The following is a 12,607-nucleotide window of genomic DNA, read 5'->3' as shown; positions in this document are numbered from 1 at the left end:
TCTATCCACAGCGCACAGAATAGCACTCCTGATCTGGTTGATTTTATCTGCAAAGTACTTTGCAAACTCATTACAGGAGGCCTTAGAATGCTCCATTGGTTCCGGAACAACTGGACCGACCAAGTTCCAGACCACTTGGAACAGCCTCCTGGGACAGCACTCTGTAGTGGGGATAGCAGAGAATTCCGCCACGGATTCCAGTGAGGCCGGATTCTAAAGAATCTGTGGCGGAGCGGCTTCCTGTCCCCCCGCCCCCCCCACGGAATCCCCTGGGACGGCACTTATCTAGGGCAGATGTGGCGGAGGTGGTTCTGGCAGCGGCGGCAGCAACGGCTCCAGCGGCAGGTCTCCTGGCTGGCTGCGGCCAGGCTGCTGCAGCCGCCATTGGCATCTTTGCAGCTGTGATAGGCTACGTAAGAATTTACATAGCCTATCACGGCTACCCCCCCCCCAAAAAACCAGCGTACGCAAATGGCGGGACCTATGGCGGCCGCCATTTGCATTCCCTATTTTTCGCCATTCTAGCCTACGTAAATATTTACATAGGCTAGAACGGCGAAAAATAGGGAACGCAAATGGCAGCTGCTGTAGCCACCTCCATTTGCGTACGCTGTTTTTTGGGGGGGCATGCCATGATAGGCTACGTAAATACTTACGTAGCCTATCACGGCAGCCTGGAAGGACACAAATGGTGGCCGCTACGGCGGCCGCCATTTGCATCTGCAGCAGCCCGTCCGTGGCCCAAAGTTCGGCTGCGGATGGCCCTGGCTGGCTGCTCTGCAGAGCCGCCGTGGAGCAGAGCTGGCCGGGCAGGATTCCGGGGGGGAGGACCAGATCGCCTCCCACCCGTCGAGGATTCCGGGGGAGGGACAGAGCGCCTCCCTCCGCCCAGCAGATGCCCCGACCGGAACCAGGTAAGGGATTCGTACATCCCTACTCTGTAGACACGATAGAAGCAGCATAAAAATTATTTTTTGCTGCTCTTGTCGCCACATGGTAGGCTGAAGCTACAGCTCTAACCCATGTCCAATTGTCTTCGGAGATTTCCGCCACCAGAGCTCTAGCTGTCTCACCTCCCACTTCAGAGCTTGCGACCATGGGGTGAACCATGGTGCAGTCTGAGCTCTGTTCAGGGGGAGAGGGCATTTTGGAGCCACCCGGTCTAATGCTCCGGGGATTGCAGCATTCCAGCCATCCACCAGGTCTCAACTAAGTGGCCATTTGCATGCTCCAAAGAATCCCCAAGTGCAGTCAGGAATCCATTTGGATCTATAAGATGCCTGGGGCGGACCATCTTAATGGGTCCTCCACTCCTGAGGAGGGGTTGTGGAACCAAGAAGTCCAACCCTATCTGACCATGACAAGGGGGTGGTGGATATACCCCCGATTTCCAGATACCCCCCACCTCTCTGGAAACAAACACAAGGTCTAACACATGACCAGCCACATGGGTGGGCCCAGTTCGAATAGGGTGCAGCTCCCAGAAAATCATGGTCTCCATGAAGTCCCAAGGCGCCTCCATGAGGATGGCCTCCAAATGTACACTGAAGTCCTCCAACACCAACAAGTTAGGGGATTGCATATGCATATCAGAGACCACCTCGGCCATGGTGTCTGTCATTCAGCAGGGTGGATGGTATACGAGCAGAATCCCCAGATTGCCCTTTGGGCCCAACCTCCAGTACATGTAATCAGCAACCCTGGTCTCCCGGAAAGGGAGTCTGGTGAGGACCAAGGACTCCCAGTAGATAACAGCCACTCCCCCTCCCTGAGGGGTGCACATACGAAAATTCAGCAAGCAAATGGCCGCAAGAGTGGGAGCAGCAACTTCATCTAGCCAGGTCTCTGTAATACATCCAGGTCCGCACCCTCATCCAGGATCATGGATGAGAGAAGTTTTATGGGCAAAGGACCTGGCATTACACAGCAGCAGACCAAGGCCAGAGGATGGAGTCACGCATCCTCCAGCCATCCTTTGGCTCTGGACAGGCTCAGAACAGGGGACAAATATTATGCATCTCTTCCCTGTTCCCCTAGCACTCCTAGTTGTGGTCCAAAACATCTGGAGAGCACCAGGTTGGGGAAGGCTGGCATATGCCAAGTGGTTCCGAAATCATTTGTGTCACAGGAATGACTTGCAGGTGTTCTTCCAGACACAACAACAACAATATCAGAAACAGATATGAGACTTTGCAAGATTTAAATCAGGATGCAAACTAGTCAAAAGCCACCCATTTAATAAAAGCAGAAGCAAACCTGCAAGGAAGCAATATTTTTCCACCTGCTATTACAAGTTCATTTAGATTCCTAGCCTGCATTTTAAAAGAGCCTCAAAAGATGGATTGTAGAATGACAAAGGATTGATTTGGAATTATTTTATCCTGGATGAAAATATTCATAACATTATAACGTAAATCCATCTAACATTCAAACTTCTACTGCTGTTATCCACGAGGCACACTGCAGAACTGTCACTGCTCCATTACAAGCTCAGTGTTCACATGCAGGGCCAGCCCTCCCATTAGGCGGGGTGAATCCCCCACCTCAGGTGGTGGATCTGGCAGGACGGCGGATCCCGTGCATCCCATCATCAGGAGGGCTATGAGTCCCAATGCCGCTGCCGCCACCGTCTCAAAGTGAGACATAGGGGAGGTGGGCAGCCGCTCCAGAGAGCCCCGCACAGGCCACTCTCCTGCTGCAGTAAATGCTGCAGCAGGAAAGCAGCTGTTGTGGCTCTCTGGAACAGCTGCTGCTGCCCACCCTAAGCCTCATTCTGAGTATGGCATGGGTGGACAGCCACTCTGGAGAGCCTCCCCTGCGGCACAACTCTCAAAGCGAGGCACAGCCCGCCTGGTGCTCTGGAGAGCTGTGCTGGCTGCTCTCCCGCTGCAGCAGGAAAGTGCCCATCGTGGCTCCCCAGAGCACTGCCCACCCACTGCCTTGCCCTGAGGCCCCCTGAGAGCAAGGCATTGAGTGGGCAGACTCTCTGGGAAGCCCTGCTGGCAATGCCACAGCAGGAAACAGCTGGCATAACTCTACACAGAGCCTGCCCAACCCAAATGCCTTGCTCTGAGGAAGGACCCCTGAAAGCGAGGTATTGGGGGGAAGGCCCCTGGTGGCAGCACGTGGAAAGGGTGCAGCAGTGGTTCATGCTCCCCCCACCTCTGGCAGCAGCAGCAGCAGCTTGTACCCCCCACCCCCAGCAGGGGCAGCGTGTCCTCCTGTCTCAGGCACTGGGAGCAGAGATGTAAAAGTTCTAGAAATGTTGAAGCCATGGGGAAAAAACAGGTTTGTTCCTGTTTCTTTTTCCCAGAAAAAAATAAAAGTTTGGGAAACGTTAAAAATAAGCAATATTATTTTTAAGCACTCTTTACAGATCTAAAGTGACTTTGTTGCTTTAGGACACCCCTCCCCAACTTGATGCCCTCCAGATATTTTGGACTTCAGCTCCTATCAGGCTCAGGCAGGATAGCCAATGGTCAGGAATGTTGGTCATTGTAATCCAAAACATCTGTAGGGCACCACGTTGAGGAAGGCTGCTTTGGAACATAAAGCAGCCTTTATGTTTCTAAAGTTATATTATGTATAACAGGGTTTGCTCATAAAATTGTCATTATATTTGAAAACTTTAAAAAGTGAACCCAGTGAATTTGTAATTATTTTCTGAATAAACTATACTTTTAAAATTTAATACACCAAACTTGATTAATTTTATGGGCTAACCAAGTTATACATAACATATTTTATATTCCTAGCTTATGTCTGACTAGGGGGAACTTCGGCAAGTAGTCCCTCAAACATCTGAATCATCCTGGAAGCCAGAAGCAGCAGGAAGAACTAGAGGCAGAGGAAGACAAGTCCAGAAACACAGGACTCCGTAGAACAAAACCCAAACTGTCAAGAATGTACATTTTCTTCCATATTATGATATGGTGACTCTATTCACATGTTGGGAAACTGAGCATGACTTGGAACATCCTAAAATGTCTATCAGTAAAAGATACATTGGATCAATAGTTTCAATAAGAAATTGAAGAAATAACTATGCTGAGAATCTTACAGAAAGTATTAAAAAACGTTTTCCACCATGGCTTCATTATTTCTAGACATTTTACATCTCTAGTCTTTCTATAAAGGTCTTATTACACAGTTTTTAGAAATCATTTTGGGAGTAGTAAAGGCTTGGTAACAATATATAAACATATTGTCTTAAATTCTAAAGAAAATATTTCATAATCCAAAGCTGTTCTATTTTTCAGGGAAAAACAAAAATGGTCCTTGGGAAAAAACTGTTTTCCCCCCAAATTTTTTCGATTTTTTTCCCAAGCCTTCACATCTCTAGATGGGAGGAGCAACAAAAAGACAGACTCGAGGCTGCATTTATTCATGGCTGACCTGTTGTGGACTTAAATGGCAATATTCTAAAATGCAAATATTCCATGATTTAATTAACTACTGCAGCATGGCTGGCTGATAGCCACATCCACCACAACGCTTTCCAGTTATGTTCCTGGGATAGCAGTAACAGAGAGCAGGGACAGCAGAGGGTGAGGCGTGCTATTTTCCCTAGGACTGTGTAGTCTGATAAAAAGGTAGAACTTAGGGAGCGGCCTTACACTGAGCCAGAGGGTCCCAGCTAGCTCTATATTGTCTACAATGTCTGGCAGCTCTCCAGGATTTCAGAAAGAGGCCTCCCCAAGTCCTTTCTGGAGATGGGATGGGAGGGATTGAACCTGGGACCTTTTGCATGCAAAGCATAAGCTCTGTAGCGATGGTTGTGTTTGAGTTCGTGTGTATTCCTGTCCCTTCTGTTTCCTCTCCCCACCCCATCCTTAAACAAACCACCAGTCTACCCAAGTCTCTGGATGATCCTATGCCATCTTCAGGCTTATGCCTCTCAGGCAACTTACAAAACATCACAAGCAATATACTTGGTAGAGTTAGGGCAGCTTCACACAGTAGAAGGTGGAAAGCATGTGGTTCTACATGTACACATGCAATAGGGAGCAATGGCCAATCCTGGCTCCCTGCCATATGCATCTTGTGTTTTACAGACTGGTAATTAATATTTGTTGTGCATACATGCTACATTTTATGTGTACACTCAGCCTGCACAACTGTAGCCCTCCAGAGTCCGGACAAACCTCGTTTTTGCTGCCTGCCTGCCAAGGACAGCAAAAGCAGACCACAGTATGTGGCTTATGTGTTGCATTGAGAAAGATGTGTCACATGTAGTGCAAGTGTGATGTACATACTAAAGATAACATGTGAAGTTGACCTTAATCGAGGCTTCCCCAACCTGATGCCCTGCAGATGTTTTCGATGTCAACTTCCAGCATGCCTGACGAGAGCTGAAGTCCAAAACATCTGGAAGGCACCAGCTTGGGGAAGGCTGCCTTCATCTCTACCAGAGTGACTTTGGGCATACAAATCAGACTAGGTTACCTATTCCCATGCCAAATCTATTTGGATTAGTATCATGCTCTCTGGTGAGTTATTATTTCACTCTCTGCAGTAGTGGCTTTGCTGACCTTGTGCAATTGATCTGCATTTTTCGTGTGTGTGCCAAGGAGAAGACAGTTTCTTGGTATCCCTGCCTGAATTTCTCTGCAGATGACCTCTTGATCCAAAACACATTTAAGCATATATAGCCCAGCTCTTCTGATTTTAACAAATACATGCATAATAAAAGTTTTAGAAGTGGGCTTTAAACACAGAGTACAGTGCCAACACACTGAGATTCCAAATAAGTGTTAATATGATTACATAGAGTCCAAGCCAGAACCTCCATTATCCTGTACTCTATTTTTAATTCTGTCAGACTATAATATTCTTCTTACCGCTGTTAATATATTGAGATGTTATATGAAATTTGTTTATCTGTCATGAAAAATCTAATTGTTTCGCATCATTATGTACAAAATGTATTTATTATATGCTTAGAACAAAAATAGTCCAGCTCTATTTCTCATGCGCACTTGCTTTTAGAGCAGAGATTATTTTTATGGCAGAGTTATTAGAACCGGGTGTTTTCAAACAAAATGCTGATCCAGGCAAAACCACCACACAATAAGGCCAACCACCAAACCTAAGGCTGTTTGAACTAATAAAATATGGATCAGAAGAAAATTAAAGTGCTTTTGTAACGGAAGAATGAGAGTCACAATTCAACTAACGTAAAGAATCTCGCTTTTATCCCAAATTCTACTAAGCTCTTGAGTAGAAAATGGAATCCAAAGTCCTCCATCCTACAGAGTCTTTTAATTGTGTACCAGTACACACTGTGGCATAGATCTGCTGATAGAAGCAAACTTATCCCAGTTTAGCAGTTAGGGCCCTCCCTAAAGATCCTTGGGCATTGTAGCTTGATGCTGCTGCCCAAAATTCTGTTAGAGATCATTAGCCTCCCTCGCAGAACTTCAGTTCCTGGGATTCTCTGGATGGAGAGAATGACAATTTAGGGCTCCTTCACACTGAGCTTTTATCCTGCGATTGAGATGGCTCCTGCATGGACGTTTGCAGGCTCTTTACATGACACTGTGATCATTCAAGGCATCTCCTGCACTAAATGCCCTTGGTTCCGTTTTTAAATAGATCGCAGATAGATAATGAGCTATCAAATTACCCCGTTGTGTTCCACTTGAGTTCCCTCCATGAAAAGAGTAGAAGCGGCAAGACGAAGAGCGAGATCAATGAAAGATAATGGAAGACTGAGATATGGGGAGAAGGAGGGGGAAGGGGGTGGGGGAAAAGGAAGCACGTGAAAAAGGGAGTTGTTGTGATCCTGCATTTAAAACAGAAGCAGAAGCCCTGTTTTAAATGCAGGATTTTAGGCTGGTGTAGAGATGCCCTTAGTCAGTCAAAGTCTGCAGTTTTGCCCTCTTAGGACTATTCACTGTATGGTTAGCCATTAACAGAAAATCAAACTTTCATAGCATATCATTTCTTCACTGCACTCTTTGCAAACAACAATTTGCATAATAACTTCCCAAGATAGACACTGTGCTATCTTTATTGTGCTGAAGAAAAGACAGGAAGCCTAAGATGTTCAATAATATAGAAGACACTAGTATTGAAGAGCTATGTTTAAAAATAATGTTGCTCAGGCCACACAAGTCTGGAACTCAATAAAGCAGTGCAGTTTTAACATTTCATCATAATCAACATAATCATAATCAAAATAATCTCAGAACTGAGAAATAAACAGGTAAATTCATGCTGTCTTCACTTACCCCCCCACCTTATAGCATGTTCCATGTGGAACCAGGTTGTGAGAAAGTTCAAAACAAGCTTGAACCATGGTCCAGCATATGTTCATCAAGCATCACATTTTGAGGACCCTTCCACACAGATCTCACCACAAGGTAATTGAAAATTCCCTCAGAGAAAGAACAGTCTTGCAAACCCTCCCAAAGTTATGTCAGAATGGATGCCATCCAATGGCACTAAACAGTGTTCCTACAACCAATTAGTTAATTTAACTGACTCTCAAATACTGATCCAAATTTCTTACATTAGAAGCTGTAACATAAGCCCACAAGTCTTACTGCCAACTTTATTTCTGATTCTAATTCATAACCAATCATGTCTATCTACTGCAAACACTTGACAGCCACCAGGGGCACAGAATGATTATGAGCAGTGGAGGCTGGTGGCTCCTATTTCGGTGGAGCTATAAAGCCATTCTGGACTTCAGTCAGAACCAGCCAGAACTCTAAAGGAGCTATCCAAGGTCCTGAACCTAATTTGAGGGTAGGGTTCAGCACCTTAGATAGTTCCTTTAGAGTTTTGGCTGGTTCTGACTGAAACCCAGGATGGATTCACTGCCCCACCAGAATAGGAACCACCAGCCTCCACTGATTATGAAAGAAAGGGGAGCTATGCTTGGCAGAGAAGCCAGAACTGCGGACTATCAGAGTCCTACCTGGACCTTGCTCTAATCTGAGCCGTCAGCAGATGCTGACCCCACATTTCCCAGGTTTTCTCTTCAATTATGGAGGATCATAAACTATTCCTAGGATGTGAACTTCTGCACCACTGTCACAGGGGTGGGCAACTTGTGGCCCTCTAGATGTTTTGGCCTACAACTCCCATGTTCCCTCACAATTGGCTATCTTAGCTAGAGCTGATGGGAATGGGTTTGGAAGAGGCCAAAACATCTGGAGGGCTACAAGTTGCCCATGTCTGACATACCAGGTTGCATACTTGTACAGTAAGCCAAATACATGTATAATTTGAACAGTATTGCCTATATTAGTATTTGCATTTCCAATTTCAAACAATGTTAAGTCTACCTAAAATGTAGACTTCTCAAGTCAGTGATGCATCCATCAGCTGCCCCCCTTCATTAAAGAAAGCTAGCCAAAAAAGGTATTGTAGCAAGAAACAAAATAATGGGTTCCAAATATAGATATCAGCTGTGTTCCATTTAATATTCTTGCTTTTCAAGTATTAGAAAAGTCAGTGTCCCAACCTTAATTTAAAACACACACATAACAAATGTGTGTTGAATGCACCCAAGCAAATGGTGTTTTGAGTAATTCCAGTGGTTACATATTAATCTGCTATGGCTGGTTAGAGACTCAAGAAACTTGTTTTAAAGCCAAAGCCTACATGACAGAGAGTTACTCAAGCACTTCAAGAAGACCGTGGCTGCCCTTTATGAATAGTTGACCTTCCTTGACACACAAAACACTTTTAAAAAGACCTTTCCTTGTCTCCATCAAAAGCAGGGAAGGCAGTAAGCTATTGGTGTCAGCATTATGCTCAGAATATGTCTGTGCAACTAATGGTGTCACACTAGTGTTTAATTTCCTTCCAAGTACTTTTGAAGAAGTAAAAATACCCTCCCCCCTCCCTTTTTTTGGTAAAGCTTAACAGACTAAAGACTCATGAGAAGGAATTCCCATCTAAATGCAAATCGAGGTACACCAATCTTGAATGCACACATAGTTACAAATTGTACTTTTCCCACCATGTAACCTGCCACAATTACAGTTTTGCACAGCTGAAGTGGTTTGCAGCTCTTCTTTCCAAAATAGTCATGGCCAAATCATGGCATTTCCAACTCAAGCAGTTTACAAGCTTCAAATCTTTCCACTGTGTAACTGTTTGCTCATTTCAACTTAAATTGAGGACTTCATATGTTCTTGGAAATTTTTGGTATTATAAGCTTTGCTCCAGTAATGTCAACAACAACAAATCAAGGATGGTCATAAGAACATAAGAGCAGCCATACTGGATAGACCAAGGGTCCATCTAGTCCAGGATTCTGTTCACACAGTGGCCAACCAGCTGCCTGTGAGAAGCCCACAAGTCAGACATGAGCGCAAGAGTACCTGCTCATTCATGTTCCCCAGCAACTGGTATACAGATGTATACTGCCTCCGATACTGGACATAATGTATAGCCAGCATGACTAGTAGCCACTGATAGTAGCCCTTCTGCTTGAATTGTAAAGTACGCTCCTATTTGTTAAGCTGCCAACATGAGCTGGGATGGATGGTGTCTTTGCACTCATTTCTACCTAAACTGCCAGTTTTTCAGGTCTTCCTCTGTCCCTAATCTTCAGTGGTAGCAGCCATTACAACCTTATCCTACTCCAGAGGATTGGAGAGTGGCCAATGTAACAACAATTTTTAAAAGAGGATCCAGGGGGAATCCAAGAAATAACAGGCCAGTTAGCATAACATCTGTTCCTGGTAAATTGGTGGAAAGCATTATTAAAAGGTAAAATTATCAAGCATATAGATGGATGAGTCCTCCTGGAGAAGAATCAACATGGCTTCCACAAAAGGTACATCCTGTCCCATTAACCTTTTAGACTTCTTTTAGAGTGTCCATAAATATGTAGATAGAGTGCTCCAGTAGACACTGCTAACTTGGACTTTCAAAAGTATTTTAATAAAGTCCCTCACCAAAGACTCCTGAGCAAAAGTTAGCAGTCATGGAAGAGGAGAGGTCCTCTTATTGAAAAGTAGCTGGTTAACAAACAGAAAGCAGAGAGTAGGAATAAATGGTCAATTCTTGCAGTGGAGGGATGCAATGAGTGGGGTCCCCAAAAGATCTGTATTGGGGCTGGTGCTTCTTAATTTGTTCAGAAATAATCTAGAATTAGGAGTAAGCAGTGAGGTGGCCAGGTTTGCTGGTGACACCAAATTATTTAGTGTGGTTAAAGCAGAAAGGATTATGAAGACCTCCAAAAGAATCTCTCCAAACTGGGAGAATGGGCATCAAAACGGCAAATGCGGTTCAATGTAAACAAATGTGAAGTGATGCACATTGGGGCAAAAATTCCCAACTTCATCTATACACTGATGGGATCTCAGCTAGCAGTGACTGGACAAGAAAGAGGTATTGGTGGATATCTTGATCAAAATGTCCATCCAGTGTGCAGCTGCTTTGAAAAAGGAAAATTCCAGGTTGGGCATAATTAGAAAAGGAACTGAATATAGAACTCACAACATTATACTGCCCTTATACAAATCTATGTGCAACCACACTTGGAATACTGTGCACCTAAAAAAGGATACTGTAGAGATAGAAAAGGTGCAGAAAAGAGCAACCACAATAGTCAAGGGGCTCGAGTAACTCCCCTATGAGGAAAAGTTACATTATCTGAGACTGTTTAGCTTAGAAAAAAAAAAGGAAAGTATGAGAAGACATGATAGAGGTTTTCAAAATTATGTATGGTATAGAGGAAGTGGAGAGGGAAATGTTTTTCTCCCTCTCATATAATTCTAGAACCCAAAGTCATCTCATGAAGCTGAATGGAAGGAGGTTCAGGATGGAGAGGCGGAAGTACTTTTTCACACAGCACATAGTTAAATGGTACAGGATGTAGTGATGGCCACCAACATGGGTGGGTTTAAAAGGGGGATTACACAAACTCATGGGGGATAAGGCTATCGGTGGCTACTAGTCCTGATAGCTCTATACTACCTCCAGTATCAAAGGCAGTGTGCCTTTGTATACTAATTGCTGGGGGAAATGAATGGGAGGGTGCTATTGCATTCATGTCCTGCTTGTAAGCCTTCCACAGGCAGCTGGTTGGCCACTGTGTGAACAGAATGCTGAATTAGCTAGCCCCTTCGTCTGATTCAGCATGGCTCTTCTTATGTTCTTATACACTTCCCAACCCTGTGAGCCTGGCAAACCACAAGCCTTGTATTTTATATTTTTGCACAGGGCCATGGTCTTTAAATGTTGGGGTTCCCTTCAGGCTGGAGCAGATATAACATTCTAGCAGTTACGAGTGGGAATGTTGTTGTTGTTCAGTCGTTAAGTCGTGTCCGACTCTTCGTGACCCCATAGACCATAGCACACCAGGCCTTCCTGTCCTCAGGATTGGGATTGTTGTTGTTCAGTCGTTAAGTCGCGTCCGACTCTTCATGACCCCATGGACCATAGCACGTCAGGCCTTCCTGTCCTCTGCTCTCTCCCGGAGTGTGCTCAAATTCATATTCATTGCAACGGTGATGCTATCTAGCCATCTCATCCTCTGCCGTCCCCTTCTCCTTTTGCCTTTAATCTTTCCCAGCATCAGGGTCTTTTCCAGGGAGTTTTCTCTTCGCATTAGGTGGCCAAAATATTTGAGCTTCAGCTTCAGGATCTGTCCTTCCAAGGAGCACTCAGGGTTGATTTCCTGTAGGATTGACTGATTTGACCTCCTTGCAGTCCAGGGGACTCGTAAGAGTCTTCTCCAGCACCACAGTTTGAAGGCATCAATTCTTCGGCGCTCAGCCTTCCTTATAGTCCAGCCCTCACAGCCATACATTACTACTGGGAAAACCATAGCTTTGATTATACGAACCTTTGTCAGCAAGGTGATGTCTCTGCTTCTTACTATGCTGTCTAGGTTTGCCATAGCTTTCCTCCCAAAGAGCAAGCGTCTTTTAATTTCATGGCTACAGTCACTGTCTGCGGTGATCTTGGAGCCCAAGAAAATAAAATCTGCCACTGCTTCCATTTCTTCCCCTTCTATATGCCAGGAAGTGATGGGGCCAGATGCCATGATCTTAGTTTTTTTAATGTTGAGTTTCAAACCAGCTTTTGCACTCTCCGCTTTCACCCTCAACAAGAGACTCTTGAGATCCTCTTCGCTTTCTGCCATTAGGGTGGAACTGTCTGCGTATCTTGAGGTTGTTGATAATTCTCCTGGCAATCTTAATTCCGACCTCTGATTCATCCAACCCGGTGTTTCTCATGATGTACTCTGCATATAAATTAAATAAGCAGGGCGACAATAAGCAGCCTTGTCGTACTCCTTTCCCAATTTTGAACCACTCGGTTGTTCCATGTCTGGTTCTTACTGTTGCTTCTTGTCCCTCATACAGGTTTCTCAGGAGACAGGTAAGGTGGCCTGGTACTCCCATCTCTTTAAGAATTTGCCAGTTTGTTGTGATCCACACAATCAAAGGCTTTAGCATAGTCAATGAAGCAGAAATAGATGTTTTTCTGGAATTCTCTTGCTTTCTCCATGATCCAGCGAATGTTGGCGATTTCATCTCTAGTTCCTCTGCCTCTTCGAAACACAGCTTGTACTTCCGGTAGTTCTCGGTTCACATACTGCTGAAGCCTAGCTTGTAGGATTTTGAGCATCACCTTG

This window comes from Heloderma suspectum, chromosome 5 (assembly GCF_057233095.1).
Source record: "Heloderma suspectum isolate Gila_16-S chromosome 5, 16-S_ref, whole genome shotgun sequence".
NCBI classification, from domain to species: domain Eukaryota; kingdom Metazoa; phylum Chordata; class Lepidosauria; order Squamata; family Helodermatidae; genus Heloderma; species Heloderma suspectum.
The sequence above is the reverse complement of the archived record's forward strand: the minus strand, read 5'-3'. Positions refer to the sequence as shown.